This window comes from Triticum aestivum, chromosome 5B (assembly GCF_018294505.1).
Source record: "Triticum aestivum cultivar Chinese Spring chromosome 5B, IWGSC CS RefSeq v2.1, whole genome shotgun sequence".
Lineage (NCBI taxonomy): Eukaryota > Viridiplantae > Streptophyta > Magnoliopsida > Poales > Poaceae > Triticum > Triticum aestivum.
This window is the reverse complement of record NC_057807.1, coordinates 13,858,240-13,877,000: the sequence shown is the minus strand read 5'-3', so window position 1 is coordinate 13,877,000 and position 18,761 is coordinate 13,858,240. Positions and strand designations below refer to the sequence as shown.

The window sequence follows — 18,761 nt, the reverse complement described above, 5'->3', positions numbered from 1 at the left end:
TCATGGTGGATGATGCTCACCCTTCCGCCGCCACCCGGAACCCGGTCCTTGATGATCGTGGCTCGTACTAATTGCAAGATTCTCGAGCCCCTTACTAGCATCGTGTACGTCGCTACACGCCGCGTGGAGGATGAGGTGGTGATAGAATCACGGGTCAACGCCTCCTTTGATGTGATCCTGTCCTTCCATGGGTCACCATGGTGGAACATGAACTCAAGCATACAACCCTCACACTCTCGAGCGGGGAATTAAGCCGTCCTTTCCATCATGTTTGCAAAGCACCTTGCTTTGGTGCATGGTCAAAACTAGGTCTGCTCTTGGTGATGTCGCGTGGATGACATATGAATGTTGTTGTAATCATCCCGATGTCTCGCATGCCTGCAGGTGATAGAGTAGCACAAAAGCAGCCGCATGGTGTGATATGAGAAAATATATGGTGTTGCAGGCATGGGCATATATAGACCGATAATGTTAAGGTCGTCTAAAAAAGAGACTGCCAGTGTGGGGAAGAACCCCGGAGTAATATACATGTACAGGATATTCAACCCCCAACTAACATTAAGCAATAAGTAAGGTAGGCAAGGGACCTGTCAGAACATAAGATGGGTGAATTGGACACATAAAAAATCATTCAATACTTTGGTAGTTACCTTATCGTAACTTTCTACAACAAAAGCTCAGATCAATAGACTTTTGAAACGTTTACATGTTTGTCCTTGCTGCTAAATTCATTCACGGTGTTAGACCAGAGAAGTAATGTGTGACTCTTGAAGACGATTCATCTTTTTTGACCGTCCATTATTGTTGTGGTTACTACTATATGAAATAAAAGTTAATACATGTGGTGTTTTTCAAAACGGGGATGACCCCGGCTTCTATATCATATGATGCACACAGCCATTTTATTAAACTAAATAAGTCCAAGCCATCAAGCATCAAAAGATTTATTGCAAAACATGACCATATCAATCAAAAACATGTGGTATGGTGTTACTTTCCAATATCGTCCCTAAATCTTGAATCCAGGTGTTGGTATCCCTAATACTCTAATAGCCAGTTGAGCGTCTCCACTCCTTCATTTTTTGTGTAGTATGGTCCACGACGGTAACTTGTAGTTGTCGCATCTAAACAGAAACTACAGCTCAGGAGATAATGCCCCAATTTTTTGAAATATTGATATGAAAAGCATGTTAAATGTGATGTGTAGCTCGATTATCATTCCCTTTATTTGCTTTTGTCAGGAAGTTGGATTTTCGTTTAATCAGCTGCATCCAACTAAAACTTGCTCGTTGTACGAGAATCACAACTTGCATATGCAAGTGCCAGCACTGATGTTTTGTGCAACCCCTAATCCAGTGATAATCCATAACCTGAGGTTCATGAATAGGCTACCTGCAAAAATATGCATTGTCTGATATCACAAGCGCTCCAAAGTGACACGTGAAACAAATGGCGCATCCGTAGTCTACTAGAGTACACGGTATGGAACTTCCCGATGCCTTTCATGCCTAACAATGACAGAGTAGCTAAGCAAAGAATTGAACGAGGAAGTGCTTGAGTGTAGTGAGTGGCATGGAGGAGCAAGTGTCCCTAATATAGTCGGCAAGGGTAGGAAGATGTCTTCTGGATGCTCATGGGGAAATGGGCAATAACTATTCATGCTTTTTTATATGCACGTATAGTGCACATTGTGTGTCAGAAAGCCATGTATTACATCAAAGTTCATTATCTAATCACCAAACTTCAAAGCTTCTTTAGACTTTAGCTATACTATGTGCAACCGCATTACCCTGTCGTCCAGCAAAAAGAAGCTTGAATGCATGGAAATAAGAGACAACCTCTCTCATCTCACACGAAATGTAGTATCCTTGAGACTTCTCCGAGTTGGATTCCCAAAAATTCTTGACATCTTGTCAGTCCATTTCTAGTATCACGTGGTGCATGGACTTGGACGACGCAAGAAGCAAAGCATCTCAACAGGCTACTACTAGTAGTTTAGCTGCAAATGGATCAATAATGCGGTCATAGCAGCCTCCCTTCGCTGTCGGAATCGGAAAGACACCTCCATGGTCGCGAGCAACATAAATGGAACCATAGGAGTTTAATTTTAGCCACCCTTCATGAGGTGGACGCCACTTGATCTCTTGTCCCGGCGGAGCACTTATTTCAGGCAAAGGAAGCCCTGGCGCCTGGACAATCTCATCTATCATAAAAGCATGGATTTCTGCAGCTGGTATTGAACCTCTCCATGGGTGTAATTATTCCTTGAGTGCCAAATCGCCCACATGAAAGTAACCATATATAATCGCAGAATTCTCCTTCGGAACCATCGAATGGTAAAGAACTCCGCCTCATGTTCATAAAGCCGACCAAAAAGTGTCATCTCTGATATGGCGGTGGTGCAGCGCTCCGTGGCTTTGGCAGTTTCCCTTGACCACTCCCCACCAGAAAACACGGATTTTGGGTAGGACATTAAAAGTTTACAAAGAGACTTTCACTACCAGCGGAACCTTCAACACCCATATTATCATTATACCTCATGTTCATGACTTCTTTGTACGCCGATCTTACTAAGAATACACGATTCTTCTCCCATGCCCATACCCACATGTCATGACACTCTACTCGGCCATGGCATGTTTAGGATCGCCTCCGCATCTAGCCAAAAGAAAACATCCTGAACCAATTGCACATCCCACCTGACCCATGACCATGATCAAATAAATCAGCAACCAACTGTACCGGGGTATCCAACATTCTACCCATCGGTTTCATAGTACTCGTATCAGCAATCCAACGACATGCCGGATACATACTTCTCCCATAACCAACATGCCGGATATATACTTCTCCCAAACGCAGCATGTCACATACCTGACAAATACTCCCTCCATTCCATAATGCAAGACATTTCGACACACTGTCAAAAAAATGTATCACATTACAGGACGGAGGAGCATTGGTCACAACCCCTTTAATCTCTCTCGTCTACTTTTTCTAAAACCTAACAGAGTGCATCCCAAACTTAGGAAAAAACAAAGGCACAAATAATTCTGCAAGACATTACAAATAATTCAAGAATTTGAGAATAATCAGAGGAAATTAATCAACTTGTAAACTGACAAAGAATAATATATTGAGAATATCGACTCGACACGCTTTTGACAAAATCATGAGAGGTGCATTGCTTATAGGAAGTTATTAATACAGAACAAGAAACCAAAATCTTCCTCCTCTCATGCTGCCGTTACAAATAATGTCATTGTCCAACAGGTTTTAGCTACTAGAAACACGATAGTCACGGGCTTGTCCTGATCTTAGGAAAAAACAAAGCCAATGCCAATAGGAACAAATAGATTTTAGCTACTAGAAACACGATAGTCACGGGCCTGTCCTGATCTTAGGAAAAAACAAAGCCAATGCCAATAGGAACAAATAGATTTTAGCTACTAGAAACACGATAGTCACGGGCTTGTCCTGAACCTTAACAACAGTACAAAAACTCCATGCCATGGACAACCGCACTTCTGAAGATGCAAAAATGTAACGCAATGTTCCACATGAGCAGAGAACAGCAGCTCGACGTTGACTGAATTAGAACATTTTCTTTTGGGCTTAGATTATCATTTGCATCAGATTCAGTGACATTAACAGAGAGCAACATTAAAACAACCATTCTTTTTTTTGAATTTTCACCGGGGGGAGATTTCCCCACCTGAATTGTATTCAGCCTATTGCAAGATAGGTTCAAGTGAACCAGAATTACAGGGGGCACATGAGTGAAGAGATAAAACAAAACAACACACATAACAGGGGAGGAGCAAGGAGAAAGACACAACACAAAAAAGAAAGAGCACCGCCGGTGAAATCGAACAGCATCAGCCAGCCAAGACCAAACCACGACACTGCACCATCGACACAATCGAAAGGCTCCGCGCATCCGAGACTGCACAACGCCGCGGCACCACCTGTGTTGTGGGGCGCATTCAAAGGGTCACGAGGGGCCGAGATGACGCCACGGAGCCTGTGTGTCACCGGCGTAGTCGAAGGGCATCGCCTAGAAGACCAAACCACGGCACTGCACAGTCGACGCAATCGAAAGGCACCGCACAGCCGAGAAAGTACAACGCCACGACACCACCTGTGCCGGGGGTACATTCAAAAGGCCAGGCAAGACCGAGTAATATATTTTTTCAGTACCAAAAACAATTAACTATAATAACTAAATAAACTATTCCAATGAAAAGATTGAAAGTTTTTGGTAGTAGAGGCATATCCTGAATACCAAAAGGAAGAAAAAAATATGACTAAGTGATTTTATAGTAGAGGCATATCCTGAATGTGCTTGATTGATCCATTTTTTCATGAAAATAAAGATAGTCAATTTGACTGGACTTAAGACTTTATTATGTTTTCTGAGAAAGAATAAGATATCATTATTCTCTTTAATAAACTTTTGTCTCGTACGGAATACTATATGATTTCACCGTTTGTTTCATCAGAAACAATCTGGGACGGAAGGATTCGAACCTCCAAGTAACGGGACCAAAACCCGCTTCCTTACCACTTGGCCACGCCCCATTTCGGGTTTTATGCGACACGGGCATCGCCAAGCAGAGACACACCAAGGAGCACCCGAGCACGAACACCGCCGAGGAAGAGAGACAAGGAACCACCGCCGACCGCAAGGCCGCCGCACCACCGCCGTCATCAGGCACACTCCATCGACAACCACATGAGCCGTTGGTCACCACCCACAAGTCTCCAAGACGACGCCTCCAAGGAGGTAGCGACGTACATGACGCCGTCATCGCCCGATCTAGCAGTACCAGATCAAGAGCGTTTGCCCGGAGACACTGAACTCAAGGGATTTGGGTGGACTGGACTCCTCAGCAACGCCCCAACAAGGGGAACGACACGAAAAGGCGCCGCACATCACCGGCACCAACCAGAGGTATATGCAAGGATTTCACCCGGAGCCACACACCAAGCCTCGCCTCAAGGTCCAAAGACTGGGTCACCTCCGGCCGCCGCAGCAGGCCCCATGAGGGGAGAGGAGCACCCTCACAGCACCAAGAGAAGAAGGCCACAAGAGCCGTTGCCATAAAACAACCATTCATGCTTCTGGTCATAAGAATTTGGATTTTATACTCTACTAGCTAAACACAGATGCAAGATCCAGTAGTTCAAGAGTTGAAACAAACATAAAGAGTTCAGAAGAAAGGCATAACACAGGTGATTTGTCTTAACCAGTACAGCAATTTCTCTCAACCAATATTGCTTTTTAATTTCAGAAGAAAGGCATAACACAGGTGAGATGTATAACCTGCGAGTAAATTTTGCATCTGGCCTATAAAATTAGTTAAAAGAAGAGTTGAAGTGCTCAGGTTCTAGAATGTTCAAGCATTATGTCACAGCAACCAAACAAGGCCTCCATGGGCACACATGGCCAGTGATAAGTTCGCATTTGCTTCCAAAAATAATTTAGGCTTCAGAAAAATAGAGCTCCAGGAGCAATATGCTGAGCCAAACAGCACTCAAATCCATTACAAATGTTGAACAAAATACAAAGGGATCCTCTGATAGTCTTCATGCACACAGCAAAATGTACAGAAAACAGACAAAACACGTTGGGCAACCCAGCACAGAAATCATACAACAAGTAAACAAACAGCAGGATATCTGATCCATGGTCTTCGAACAACTAATCACAAGTATATACATATCCAGTCTGCCCTTCTTTCGTTGTCATTCTTTCAGGGGGCAACAAAATGATGGTTTCAGTCTTGAGAGATTCAACGGATGGATGTAGCAGCATTAGCAAAAAAACACTTTGGCAAGCCTTCAACTGATCTTAATTTGCTACGGAAAGAACCAAGCAGTGAAGGCAACAACCCAATAAAACTGAAACAAACACAGAATGGGGGATGTTAACAAGGCTCAGACATCCAACACAGGCAAATTTACACAGAGAACTAGACATTGCAAAAAAACAGAGCAAAGCGCACAGCTGAATCAAACCAGGTGTAAACAGAGATTCCAGCCAAAGGACGAAACTTACCACTTCAGTGATTATTAGTGGCTGTTGTATAAACATAAGAGGCAAAGGACTTGAGCAATATTTAACCTCAGAAAGCCGCAAAAAATATCGTCATTATTTATCTGACGGTAATTCCAACATAGCTAATCATCATAGGCATCAATTGCATTCTAGCTGTATAAAAAAAGTCAAGGTATACCATCAGAGCAAAAATGCCTACTCAGTCCCAGGGAAAATAAGCACGGACACACAGATGCAAAGATGACATCATACAAAGAAAACGCTCAAATCCTGTGTTGGATAACGCCTCAATACCTCATCACAATCCAAACAAATATAGTAAACTGGAAGTTAAATGATGCAAAGAACCAATAACAGCAAAAAGAAAAATTGTTACAAGGTGCATAGTTGCTCAGTGGTGGCAATATTTAATTGGTTCGATTCTGCCAGCAATGTCATCAATGCTTTCAGAAGAGGGAGCGTGTTATCCTCATCGCAACTATGTCCGCCAAAGAAAAAAAAATCAAACAAAATTATACTCCCTCCGTAAACTAATATAAGAGCGTTTAGATCACTAAAATAGTGATCTAAATACTCTTATATTAGTTTACAGAGGGAGTAGATAAAGAAATAAGCAATATCCTTTCTCAAGAAAAAAAAAGCAGAGAAAAGAGGGGACAGGAGAAAAGAACAATGAACAACAGATTATAAAATCAGGTATCAGATGGCTCAGTTCAGCGGGATATTCGGCATACAAATTAACTCCTAAGAGAAAACCTGTGATTTGGTCTGTTGAGCTTGAATATTTGCAAATCGTCACTGCCATCACCAAAGGAAAGAACCAGCAAGTATGTAAACAAAACATAACCAATTGGAAGAAATAACTACAGAGTCAGATTCATAAGTATGTCAATCAGCATAGATCCAGCACTGTGGACCCTAAGAGTGGAGCGACTAATGTAATCATCATCCTCAAAGGTTTGGAATATCACTGCTAGCACCAAGTATATGTTATACAATACCAATCAAAGTCTAAAACAATTAAAAGAACTGAAACGAAGATGGGAGCTCAGTAAGAACGAAGCGATTGATAATCACACCTATATGATCATATTTATTCAATTGTCTCATCACTGCTCAAATCCAAGCAAATAAAAACTTCACTATATTTATAGTCAAATGGAAACTGCTACTCAAGTACTTAGTTTAATCATTGGACAAACACCAAAAAAGGATTAGCATGTCAAACCAAGATAGTAAATGTTGTAAGGACTCAGAATATGGGTGGTGATATAGCAGGATGGTCGTCAAGGCAAATAAATGCCAGTTACGACAAACGAGACCAAATATCAATCTTCACCGTCCTTTAAGTTTGATATTAATGTAGGATTGTCCATATAAAATGCAATTCAAAAAAGATAAAAACTAGGTTTGATTCTCATAACAAAGGGTGAGCATGAAAGGTCATCAGATAGGAGCGAAAGACTATTTTTGTTCAAGTAATCATGATTTGATCATATGAACTATGCACTTGTAATCATCATTCGACCTAGGCAAACAAGCAATGCAAAAGAGAAACCAAAAGAAATCAAAGGAAACAGAAGAAGGATTCCAGGAATAATGATGCCTCAGAAGGAAGGCAGTAGGTTATGTAATCATGAGTGATTTCATTGAGAAAGGTTCACACTAATCATCATCAGCATCATTCAACCACAAAACACATCAAATAAAACTACATATACATAAATGGGCAAGATAATGGCCTCATAGAGAAGATTAGATTGTTCAACATGAAGAAAATTCAGACATATGCTTGTCTATTAATTTAGTTTAATCCTTGGCCAACAACAAACAAAACAATTGCAGAAGGAAACCAATCACCAGCTGAAGAATCTCAACAGGTGAAAGCATTTTAGAGAGGTAAAACAGAATGTTCTGCAAGGCAAGAAGCTAACAGCTGCTAGTCAGACTTAAAACAGGAACAAATGGTTAACTGGTGCTCAGATTCTATGGGTGTATAGGAGTCATTCATGTGGATCTCCCATCAGTACGAGGAATGTTTTATAATCACTGCACAATTACAACCACCAGCATAAAATCACACAATATATAAAGCATTGAATTATGAACGAGGTTGGTGTCATGGAGCAGGACAACACAACTAATATCAATCAAATATTAGCTCTGAAGGTGACAAATCTGAAAGTCCAAATGCAAAACAAACCTCAGGACAAATAAACAGACAAAAACAAGATCCATCAGGACAAGATACAAAAGTGTTGTTTGTTTGGTGCTCAGATTCTATGGGTGTATAGGAGTCGTTCACGTGGACATCCCATCAGTACGAGGAATGTTTTATAATCATTGCACCACAAATGTTCAGCTCTAAAGAAGAAGAACCACAAGGACTTGAATTACACTTGATAAAAAAGCAAAAGAAAAAAACTATAACAGCACAGAAAGTAAACTGGAATTTCAGGTTGAGCATAAGAAGATCTAACTGACATAGAAATAAATGAAACAAAAATGAAAAAATCTAACCAATACTTTTTCTTATCAAACCAGGGATGAGGATCAGACTCGGTTCAGTATTGAGGCCATCATATCAGCCAATCAAACCAATAGGGAAATTAATCATTCATCATCTCACATCCTCTGATTAAATTAGAAAATGATTAGATGAAATTACTCTCCATGGAACAAATCAGTGGTAACAATGATAAAGCAAGGCAAGCAAAAACAGATTTGACTTATTGGAGGCAAGGGGATGATCAGATTCGGTTCAGTATTGAGGCCATCATATCAGCCAATCAAACCAATAGGGAAATTAATCTCATTCATCATCTCATCTCTCGCCTACTAAACCCATAATTAAATATATTTTTAAAGAAAAGTACCAGCAAAGAAAAGTACAACAGTGAGGGCAGATGCATCAGATCTCCAAGGTGAAAAAGAGTGTGACATCAAAGAAATGCCTCAGATGCAAATTACTCATAAACTCATGTGTCCTCATATGCATCGGCTATGCCCATTTTAATTCAAAAACAAAGTTTCTATTTGAATTGATCTAACATTGTTTGTTTCTAAAACTGAGCAACAATCATTTTTGGTACCATTCTACAGCAAACACCACCCTATCTTTGGAACTAAAAAAGGTTAAAAAAAATCAGTTATCTTCACAAGAGAAGGCAGGATGACCAGATTCGGTTCAGTATTTAGGCCATCATGTCAGCCAATCAAACCAATAGGGAAATTAATATCATTCATCATCTCATCTTTCGCCAATTAAAACCCAAAACCAAAAGATCTTTGAAATATAAGTAGAAAGAACACAAAAGACATGGGTTAGAGGGATGCATCAGATCTCCAAGGTGAAAAAGAGTGTGACATCACAGAAATGCCTCAGACGCAAATTACCCATAAACTCGTGTCTCATCATCTGCATCGATAACTCCTTTAAAAAAGATGCTGCTCAAGAAAGTAAATAAGAAAAAAAAAGCAACAGGTTTTACCTTCTTGAAGACATGGAATAAAACCAGTATGGGTACGATCAGATAGAGCTAATACATGATTCATTGGACATCATATCATCCATCAACAATGTAATTATATCCTCATCTCGCCCAAACGAATCAAACATAGAAAAAAAACAAAGAATTGAGGATATTATCAAGGATGCATCAGATCTCCAAGGTGAAAAGGGTGTGACATCACAGAGACGCCTCAGACGCAAATTACCCATAAAACTTAGTGTCTCCTCATCTGCATCAATAATGCTGCTCCCAGACACAGCAGCAGAAACGGGAAAGAAAGATAATTTCCAACAACAGAAACTACAACGAGAAGAAAAGAACCAACATATAAACCTAGCCAACGACGCTAGTTGCTTAGGACACCAAATTATCTTAGATGCATACAATGTTTTTGCAGACACAATTTCTTAGCAGACAATGACAGCAATCACCTGCTGTAATGCTAGATGACAGCGGCCAAGTTGTGCAGGACAATAATCGGAACAAAGCGCTAACAAGGTACCAACTTTAATACTCAGCGAAATCCCTGATGAACGCACTGAACCGTGAGGCCACTGCGCAATGTACGCCGCCATCGCCTGCCGGGCCGCAGAAGCGAGCCCAATACAGAGCGGCGACGGCGGGGCGGGTCGCTGTGGCATCGTCTCATACGCGGCGGCGATGAGATCCGCCGGTAATCAGTTTTTGCGATGCGCGACTACACGAACTCGTCCGGAAGCAACAGCAATTCTACCCTGGCTATCCCACTACTGGTAGCATATACGATCATACAGCTCGCACAACCTACGGACCAAGAACTAGGCGAGGCAGACCGGCTGCTTCGCTCCTCTTGGAGTTCCAGAGGCGAGAAGGGGGTGAGAGCAGGGGAGGGGGCCGTTACCGACTTTGCTCGTGCAGACCGCCGTGGTTGCGGGGGGCGGCGGCGGCGGCGCGAGGGGAGGGGAGATGCCTGCTGCGGGGAGTCAGTGGCGCTAGGGTTTGGGTTATATAGAGTGGGGGAGGAGGCAAGGGTTTCGGCTGGTGTGGGCTTTAGGATTGTCCACTCCATCGGCCTCTTGGGCCGGATTCGTCAATTTTCCTTTTTTTGGGGCGGTGCGTTCTCATTCGTCCATGGCTCCTCCCTTTCGCTCACTTTCTTGGGCTTTTTTTTAGGGTACACTTTGTTGGTCTTTCATACGAAAATTGCATTGAAAAATATGAACATCCACAATACTAAAGATATACTATATGATAACTAGTTTCATGATACATCTACTGATGTTGATTTAATATTGTGGATGTTGATGTTATTTTCATATGAATTAATTTGGTCAGATTTTACAAAGTTTGACTCGAGAGAAATCTCAATTATATGTGGAGCAAAAAGAAACGGATGGAGAATTTTCCATCTCATGAATTGTAGCCTCTCCATTTCTTTCACTTTGATGAAACATGACTGTGCATGTGAGTGCAGAAGAGTATGCGCTGGCGATCCAATCGTATTTTTCTTACACCCCGATGCACGCGTCACATAGCTCGTCTTTGATCTGCTGATCACATAATCAATTCTCAGCCCACACAATGGACCCAAGGAACAATCCTTCCTTGGTGAAATCTGGTTCCCATCTACGACTTTTTCATGGCTTAATTAACCCCTTAACTAGTTGAACCTCAGCGGCATCAACTGTCGAAAATATCGTGTCCATATCAAGTGAACTTTGTACCTATCGCCATTCATCGTGCTACTTCCAGTTTCCTGATGTCTCCCATGCCCACAAGTAGATGATCGATGTGCCATTGTGCATGGGGAAACATATTGTCTAACACACTAGTAAACATGCACGTGCAACGCACGTCTCAATCAAACCACATCAAAATTCATGTGGGTATACAATTTTGAATTCATACTCTGGAAATGGCCCCTTCTCTATAAACAAAAGGACAAAGTACAAACCCATCAATTATCTTTTGAGAATGCCACTGAGGTTCAAGCAGACCACAAAGAAATCATAATTGTACAAAAAAAAAGTTACAAATCAATGGGAATCAATTGGATGAACAACTTCTACATAGAGAATATATGGGTGTGGCCTATTTAGTCTATTGTATAGTAAAAATGGAATCAAATTAAATATCCGATGAAGATTTCAGAAATTTTATTTTCTTGGGTGAACTTCAAAGGAACATATAAACATTGTCCAAATGAACATGGTGTCGTCAATGCAAAGTTGGAACAAAAACCTCCCTAAAAATAGCAATCTTGGAAGAACTGAATTAGCTTCCTTCTTGGATTTTGGGCTGCTTGTTATCTTCTGAGTTTGAAGGCTCGGCGGTGAAGGTAATCCCACCCGTGGGAGTCATAGCGGGTACCACCTGCTAGCAGTAAGAGTCGGACAATTTTTCCTCCATTTTTAGTTTATCTCAGCATCTCCTGGAGTGGAACTATGGTGCAATGGGGGTATGCATATTGTAGTTAAAACACACACTGCTCTCCAAGTATACATAGAGAAAGCTGTAATGGAAAGTAGTATGATCTGAACTAATTACTCATCTTTTGAAATTGTCGTAGATCGTATATATGAGAACTCAAACTGGTGGTGGCACCTATTACTAAAGCCCGTAGATCTAAGGAGGGCACTTAACCTTATAAGAATATATTGCACTAATCTATATAAGCTGGTAATCAACAAAAGCAACAGACAGCTTAAGCATAACATATGGTTTGATGAAAAATAACAGTTGATAGCATTATAATAGAGGATCAGATTATTCAATTATGGAATTTCATTTGTGTGGAAATAAACTGACCATCAAAGTTTTATATGAGTAATATGGACAATAGATGCAGAGATAAAAGGAAGCCAGAAGTTGATTACATGCACCTTTAAAGAATCTGCATATGTACAACACTCCCAGAACTCAAAAAATCTAGCATGCCATTAGCCTTGAGATAATTGTAACTGCATCCCAATAGAAATACTGTTGCAACCATAGAATATTCTAGCGAGGAACTCCAAAGAATTTGGGGCTTAATTCCCAGAAGTCCATAGAATACAGTACACCACTCCCAGAAGTCCGAAGAATTTGAGGATTAATTCCTCGGTACTACACTACCACAATCTCCCTTGTGGTGATACAACAGTTCGGAAGAAAGTTAATCGGCATAATGTACATTATATTTTGCTCACATGTCAAGTAAAATGTTCTGTACAATAGCACATTCGGCGGAAAATATAATGCTTGCAGAGAGCTTCTGTTTTACAAATGTTTAGCAGACTTAATTAGGAAGTAATGTAAACAATAACAAAAATGAAATTTGAGTCCTCCAATGCATGTCATGATATGCATGGACTTCAATAGAAGAAAGGAGAATAGTTTCATTATGATGTGTCATGTGTGTCGTAAAAGTGATGATCCTTAGCCAGATTTCCTAGGACAAAGCAAAGTACAAACACAGATAAAAGTGAAACATCAATACTCGTTCCATTCCTTCCTTATAGGAGTCACTGCATGATGTATTCTTCTGAGCACTTTGTGTACGATGCAGAGGTGGTCATGCAAAGACCAAGAAATGAATTTCGCAGAATGTTAAATCAGTTATACTACAGAAAGCCTACTGATATCGATGCACTTGGGTGTGCACTTACATGTACAAATAGTAAAGACTCCATGACTTTTGCCATACCTGGAGAAATGACTACCACAAGGATTCCATGGATTTCTGCAATTATAGAAAGAAAGATTTGTTTTGCTTCTTAAAAATGTCTAAAGGGCATTTTTCTTCTTCTTCAAGTAACTTGTAGGGAATAGCAATGAAAATGCTTTTGCTGGATTAAATTTCCCCCACAAAAAACTTGTCATGTGTGTATATAGTATGTAAACTGATACTAAATTCATGTACTGTAGGCAGATCTCAAGAAATTGTTACAAAGATTAGTCTGAATAGTGATAAACCAAAATCTGAACTTCACAAAATCACCAAAGCAAAAAGTGGCTTCCACTATTACTCCAGTATATTTCCAACCTAAATCTTAAGGGGGAGTCAGACGTTCAGTAGAATATGGTCGGTTAAAAAGCACTGCACATGCAACTGTGTTAAAATTTTCCAATTAAGCTGCTATTCAAACATGTCACTCAACAAAAACAAAGCTAGGTATCAATATATTTTGGTTCCTGTCCTGTTGTCATCTATCCTTGTTCAGTTTGCAACAAAAAATTCTACAAGGAACATAATATGAACAAGGGACATCACCAACAATTATTTCACAAGGAGATGTGTAGGATGAGTGTCAAGGAAGTGATCAGTGCTGGTACATCTAGCTTACCATGATCAAGTTACATGTATAGGCAGACCATAAGATGATCCAAGTCCACTAATATTCAATGTACTCATGTTCACCTGGTTGGCAAAACAATAAATAACTCAGCCACACAGCACAATTTCTAGAGAAAATCGAACAACATAAGTAGCCAAGCCTTGGTCTAGTGGGTTACCTCCAGGTATCTTCTCGAAGCCCTACCATTTGGGCACACAGACCGCCGCGTCGTATCTCGAGTAACTAAGGAGCTTCATGAGTAGATGGCGACTGCAACTGCCAGTACATTGGCCTCTTACAAAAACCTGGAGCCATGTCTCGTGGATCGAGAAGAGGGAGTGAACAATGGAGGGCAGCTTGTTTTCTTTCTCATCTCCTGCTTTCTTGTACATTTAAAATGGAACATGCAGATATGCAGAATGTCAGCTTCAACATACAACAACACACTAAGTTAAGTTATCCAGTTATTACTTTGGGTAAAAGTTAATGAGCAAAACAGATAGCCCAGTGCATTCTCTGAACCAGGATTGATAAGGGCGCATGCACATGACACGGTTGATTAGATTACAAATTAGCTAGCTCGTGATTAGATTACAGGAGGGGAACAAATCGTGCCCACGCTGATGTATTTCATGCCTCAGCAATAAGGCTAAAAGCTTGAAAAATGGTCTCTAGAATGAATCATGGTAGATGAGACTAAATTGGACCATTGTGCAATCGAAACCTCATAGAAACTAAATTGTACTACTGTGCAATCAAAACTTGAGAGACAACCAGTTACAGCTGCAAGCCAGCAATGTCAGTAGACTTTTGTTTTGCACTACACTCCTGCAGTCAAATAAGATCAAACATGTCAGACATATCAAAATTGATGTCGATGTTATCTTGGGCGGTGGTTTTAAGGAGTAAATTCAGAGCAGAAGACGCTAGCAACATTAGGAATACTAACGACAATTCACTTGGAAGCAACTGCTACAAAAAATGTAGTACTAACGACAAATTCATTTGGAAGTGATCGATATACATGTGATTTCAGAAATGTTCCTACAACCTGTAATTATCAGAGGTTGGGAAGCGCTAAAGTGGGTAGTTTCATACGGTAGCAGCCAGCCAGCTAACCAACCTGACGAACAAAATTTGGGGCAAGCCATGGTCGCAAACATACAATTCAAATGAACAGAGCTGACGGGGGAACATACCTTGATCTTGTCTGCGAAGTGGCCGAGGTCGGGGAGCCCGGGTCCTCGCCGCTGTTACCCTTGAGGCAGTCGCTGACGAGCATGGCCAAGTCCAACTCGCTCTCGTGGCTCCCGTTGTGGCTCCCGGGCCCCTCACCCCTTCTCGCGGCCGCTGCCATATCCCATAGGTCGCCCACCGGCGACCCCCTGCCCCCGCCGCCCCTAGGTGACACCCTTGCCGGCAGTGAAGAAAGAACCCAGATTAAGAAGCTTTAGAGAGAAATTTATGCAACGAATCAAACTGGCTGCTACTCACCTGCGAAGCACATCCAACGTGATGTCCGTTCCCCTGCCCCTCCCTCTCCAGATGTGGCGGCGCGACGTGCCTCTCCGCCTCTGCTGCCTCCGATTGGGGTGGAAGGAGACACATGGCGGACGGCGCTGCAGGCGAGGAGCGTCGGCGGACGACGATGGAGGTGATCCGAACTCGGGAGGCAGCTGGGGAGGCGTGGAGAACTCGGGAAGAAGAGATTGATTTCGGGAACTGGTAGCGATCAGAATCGCGTGATTGTAGGGGACGCCGGACCAGTAGTTGGAATATTCGTCCGTTGGTGGAGTATGGTCAGTCATTGAAAATTGCTAACTCCACACAATAGACTTATTAGATCAATGATGGCTGTTAGATTAAAATTTATGGCCTAATCGTGTGGTGCTGATTGGTTGGTGCGATATCTTGGGTCTAATTATGGAGTGCACCTAAGAAAATTCTTGTTCGATTGTTTAATAGTAGTGGAGATGGAGATCCGTTCTCGCTTATAGGAAAGAATAAGAAAATAGAAGCTGACCTGGGCAGAATAAAGCCCAACAAACAAAGTAAAAAATTGTCTTTTCCAGCCCACCGTCCAAAGCCTGCCCTGACACACACAAAAAACAGGACAAAAACGTAGCCCACCCAGTTCGTCCCCTACATGGGCTCGTTTACAAGTCAACAGGGCTGCACACATCATAAAGCAACACAAAAATCTAACGGTAAAGAGATTCAACTAAGACTTCATAAAAACTCAGTCGACTGAGTTTTAGGGCAACCGTAAAAATATAGATACATGCTTGTACTCAATTCAAAGAGGGGGCAAAAATGCCTCTAATCCATGGTCCATCCGGAAAGGAGAGAGTATCATTACCATTTGGGACTCGGGGATTAGGTGACGACTCATGCGTCCGTGGAGGCTGCATGTCTCCGGCGCATCTCCGACGGCCGAGGCTCATGTGCCTGTGGCGGCGGCAGGCAGGGGCGGAGCCAGGAAATTTGGCCATTGGGTTCACTCCAGACTGGTTGTGAGAACTTACTACTAGTATGTGAAGTGTAAAGTATAATTTTAAATTATCTTACAACAAAATTATAGCACCCAAAAACAACATAATGAATAGAAATATGGTATCATGTATCACACACTGTGTTGCATTAAAAGCTGAAGAGTGCAAGACATACCTGTTCAATAAAATTATAAAATCACTTGTTTACATATTATAAATAGAGTAGCACCAGATAACTTTGTAGCTCCAGTGTGTAGCTTCTCATCTTTCTTGAACACAGAAAAAACAACAAGTTAGTTTGACAAGTTTAGAACAAGTACTGACAAGAGAAATAATATTGTAAAGGCACTCACATTTTAGAGTGTCCCCTTTCGATCTTTCATCGCCTTAAAAATATTAAACACTGTATCATTGGTAATGGTAGAAAATATATCTTTCTCCACATAGCAGATTAGACAATCACTCATGAATTGATCACCCGTTGAGTATCACTAATCTCCCTCTGCGGATAACCAAAATTAGATGGTGGCCTGTAAGGTCCCCTCATTAGATATCTGCGCCTAATCTCATCTTGCTTTTCTGGATTTCTTGTGTACTCTGAAATTATTTTCCGATCAGCCGGATCATAAGGCAACTCATCAAAATTAATTTCTGTATGAATAGTAGGCTTCGAGAGACTAGCTGCAGTGACATTTAATGCACTTAGCCTACGTCTAGTGGGTGACCTTGATGTGCCTGTATCATTATCTCGATCTGGTGACCGAGTTTTATTCGAAAAATACCGTTCCATAGCCTAGATCAATCAAAGTTCATGAAGAAAAACAAATCAAAAAACTAGGGCAAAATAGTCACTGTCGTACTGGTGTTTTAGGGTAGATAAGACATACAAAAAGAGAGAGAAGATGCGGCTATATAATCTAATTACCTCAAATTTTGGGTTTCGGTATTACCGATGTCGATCTGCACTCGTCTACTTGCCGCGGGCGTGCGGCGGCGGCACAGGCATCGAGCGACGCGAACAGGCGAGATGGGAATTAGAGGAACGAATAGACGAATGACGAAAAGAACAGGCTTCGACGAGGCGTGCCGCGTGCGGCTGCGTGCGCTTTTCTCGTAAATACGATTACGTGACTCACACAACTCACGGTTCTGGTAAAACGATTATGTGGACTTTTGCCTTGTGGGCAGGAAAGATCCATTGGGTTCAGTTGAACCCAATAGCTATACGCTGGCTCCGCCGCTGGCGGCAGGTGTCTCACGCGTCTTCGGCGAGGGCGGGTGCGACCGGGTGCCAGCTGGAGCAGCAGAGGCAGGCCGTGAAGGCAGCGGCTGTAAGAATAGTTGGGCACCACGGGAGCAACAGAGGTGCGGCGGCGGTGGGGCGGGCTCATAGTCTTCGTCATGTGCGACAGACTTTCCGCCCTTCTTGGCCGGCAGCTTCTCCGCAGTGGTGCAGCAGCGTAATCCTGCAGCAGGAAGTACTCGTCGTCGTCAATGGACTCCTCATCGCAACAATAAAACTCTTTTTTTCTGCAATTTGTAGAAATGAAGCTCAGAGCAAAAACCACAAAGAAGCCATCACCTGTGCTTGGCATTCCATCAAACAAGTGCAGAGTAACCTCATCCAAAACATATGTATTATTTCTTCACTGCGACCACATGAACCAGCGCAATTTATTTGAGTTGTCGCCACATCTTGCGAGGAGCTCCCCATAGGCCGCAGGCCCCATGGATGAAAACGCTATGCTAGCTGCACTCAACCGCAAGATGGTCTCCACCGAGCAACGAATCATGTAGTCACTGAAGCAGGCAAACAAGTTAGAGTAGAAACAACCATAGAGTAATCACGTTATGTGTTTCCAATTCCAAATAACCCTATTTGTAGATTTAAAAAAGCAACTCTGGATTGAATCCAACAAACGAAGACTGAATCAGGCCCGACCTTTGTTTTTTCTTGCGTCTACACAGGGCGCCCGAGTACCTACATTTATGTGACCAGAACTGTTATACAACCCTGTAATCAGTTAACTAATTTAATTACATACAGGCTGCAGCTTCCTGGGTGCAGATCGGTCGTGCAGAGGTGTGGCCAATGGACATAACGCGAGGGTCGTGACGGATCCGCGGCCAAAAATACGGGCTATCTGGTTCGATTAGTACCTTTGCGTTGTCTAGGGCTAGACCATGGCGTGAAGCTCCATCGGCACCTGTACTGGCATGAATGTGAACGGCGTAGAGAGGAAACTTACTGGATTCTCTAGCTCACGGATCAGGTTGGCGGCCACGCGAGCGACGACAGAGGAGTTAGAGGAGGAGCGGCCTGCGGCGGCGGCCTGCTTGTGTCCATCAGAGAAGGAGCGGCGGGCGACGACGGCCTGCTTGTGTCCATCAGAGAAGGAGC

General features: G+C 42.3%; 1 long non-coding RNA gene, 14 other non-coding genes and 2 pseudogenes across 15 annotated transcripts; all 17 read right to left on the bottom strand.

Annotated features, from left to right (window-relative positions):
* Window positions 1–5,446: 5,446 nt before the first annotated feature.
* Window positions 5,447–10,517, bottom strand: LOC123110136 (uncharacterized). Its single transcript, XR_006453169.1, has 2 exons — window positions 6,062–10,517; window positions 5,447–5,904 (listed from the first exon to the last, which is right to left on the bottom strand). It is a non-coding gene; the product is annotated as an uncharacterized lncRNA (long non-coding RNA).
* Window positions 6,121–6,200, bottom strand: LOC123118264 (small nucleolar RNA snoR77Y). Its single transcript, XR_006457815.1, has one exon. It is a non-coding gene; the product is annotated as a small nucleolar RNA snoR77Y (small nucleolar RNA).
* On the bottom strand, window positions 6,449–6,544 carry LOC123118036 (small nucleolar RNA R30/Z108). Its single transcript, XR_006457663.1, has one exon. It is a non-coding gene; the product is annotated as a small nucleolar RNA R30/Z108 (small nucleolar RNA).
* On the bottom strand, window positions 6,764–6,867 carry LOC123118253 (small nucleolar RNA Z107/R87). The gene has a single exon (XR_006457803.1). It is a non-coding gene; the product is annotated as a small nucleolar RNA Z107/R87 (small nucleolar RNA).
* LOC123118294 (small nucleolar RNA U31b) lies at window positions 6,930–7,014 on the bottom strand. The gene has a single exon (XR_006457845.1). It is a non-coding gene; the product is annotated as a small nucleolar RNA U31b (small nucleolar RNA).
* Window positions 7,310–7,405, bottom strand: LOC123118204 (small nucleolar RNA Z43). The gene has a single exon (XR_006457767.1). It is a non-coding gene; the product is annotated as a small nucleolar RNA Z43 (small nucleolar RNA).
* Window positions 7,500–7,593, bottom strand: LOC123118146 (small nucleolar RNA snR60/Z15/Z230/Z193/J17). The gene has a single exon (XR_006457750.1). It is a non-coding gene; the product is annotated as a small nucleolar RNA snR60/Z15/Z230/Z193/J17 (small nucleolar RNA).
* On the bottom strand, window positions 7,665–7,742 carry LOC123118266 (small nucleolar RNA U83). The gene has a single exon (XR_006457817.1). It is a non-coding gene; the product is annotated as a small nucleolar RNA U83 (small nucleolar RNA).
* Window positions 8,035–8,119, bottom strand: LOC123118289 (small nucleolar RNA snoR8a). Its single transcript, XR_006457839.1, has one exon. It is a non-coding gene; the product is annotated as a small nucleolar RNA snoR8a (small nucleolar RNA).
* Window positions 8,329–8,414, bottom strand: LOC123118288 (small nucleolar RNA snoR8a). Its single transcript, XR_006457838.1, has one exon. It is a non-coding gene; the product is annotated as a small nucleolar RNA snoR8a (small nucleolar RNA).
* Window positions 8,606–8,694, bottom strand: LOC123118243 (small nucleolar RNA Z102/R77). Its single transcript, XR_006457797.1, has one exon. It is a non-coding gene; the product is annotated as a small nucleolar RNA Z102/R77 (small nucleolar RNA).
* On the bottom strand, window positions 8,806–8,891 carry LOC123118233 (small nucleolar RNA Z102/R77). The gene has a single exon (XR_006457787.1). It is a non-coding gene; the product is annotated as a small nucleolar RNA Z102/R77 (small nucleolar RNA).
* LOC123118230 (small nucleolar RNA Z101) lies at window positions 8,965–9,062 on the bottom strand. The gene has a single exon (XR_006457785.1). It is a non-coding gene; the product is annotated as a small nucleolar RNA Z101 (small nucleolar RNA).
* Window positions 9,232–9,317, bottom strand: LOC123118240 (small nucleolar RNA Z102/R77). Its single transcript, XR_006457794.1, has one exon. It is a non-coding gene; the product is annotated as a small nucleolar RNA Z102/R77 (small nucleolar RNA).
* On the bottom strand, window positions 9,391–9,488 carry LOC123118220 (small nucleolar RNA Z101). The gene has a single exon (XR_006457776.1). It is a non-coding gene; the product is annotated as a small nucleolar RNA Z101 (small nucleolar RNA).
* LOC123118251 (uncharacterized) lies at window positions 9,585–9,665 on the bottom strand (annotated as a pseudogene).
* LOC123118218 (uncharacterized) lies at window positions 9,713–9,811 on the bottom strand (annotated as a pseudogene).
* Window positions 10,518–18,761: the final 8,244 nt, after the last annotated feature.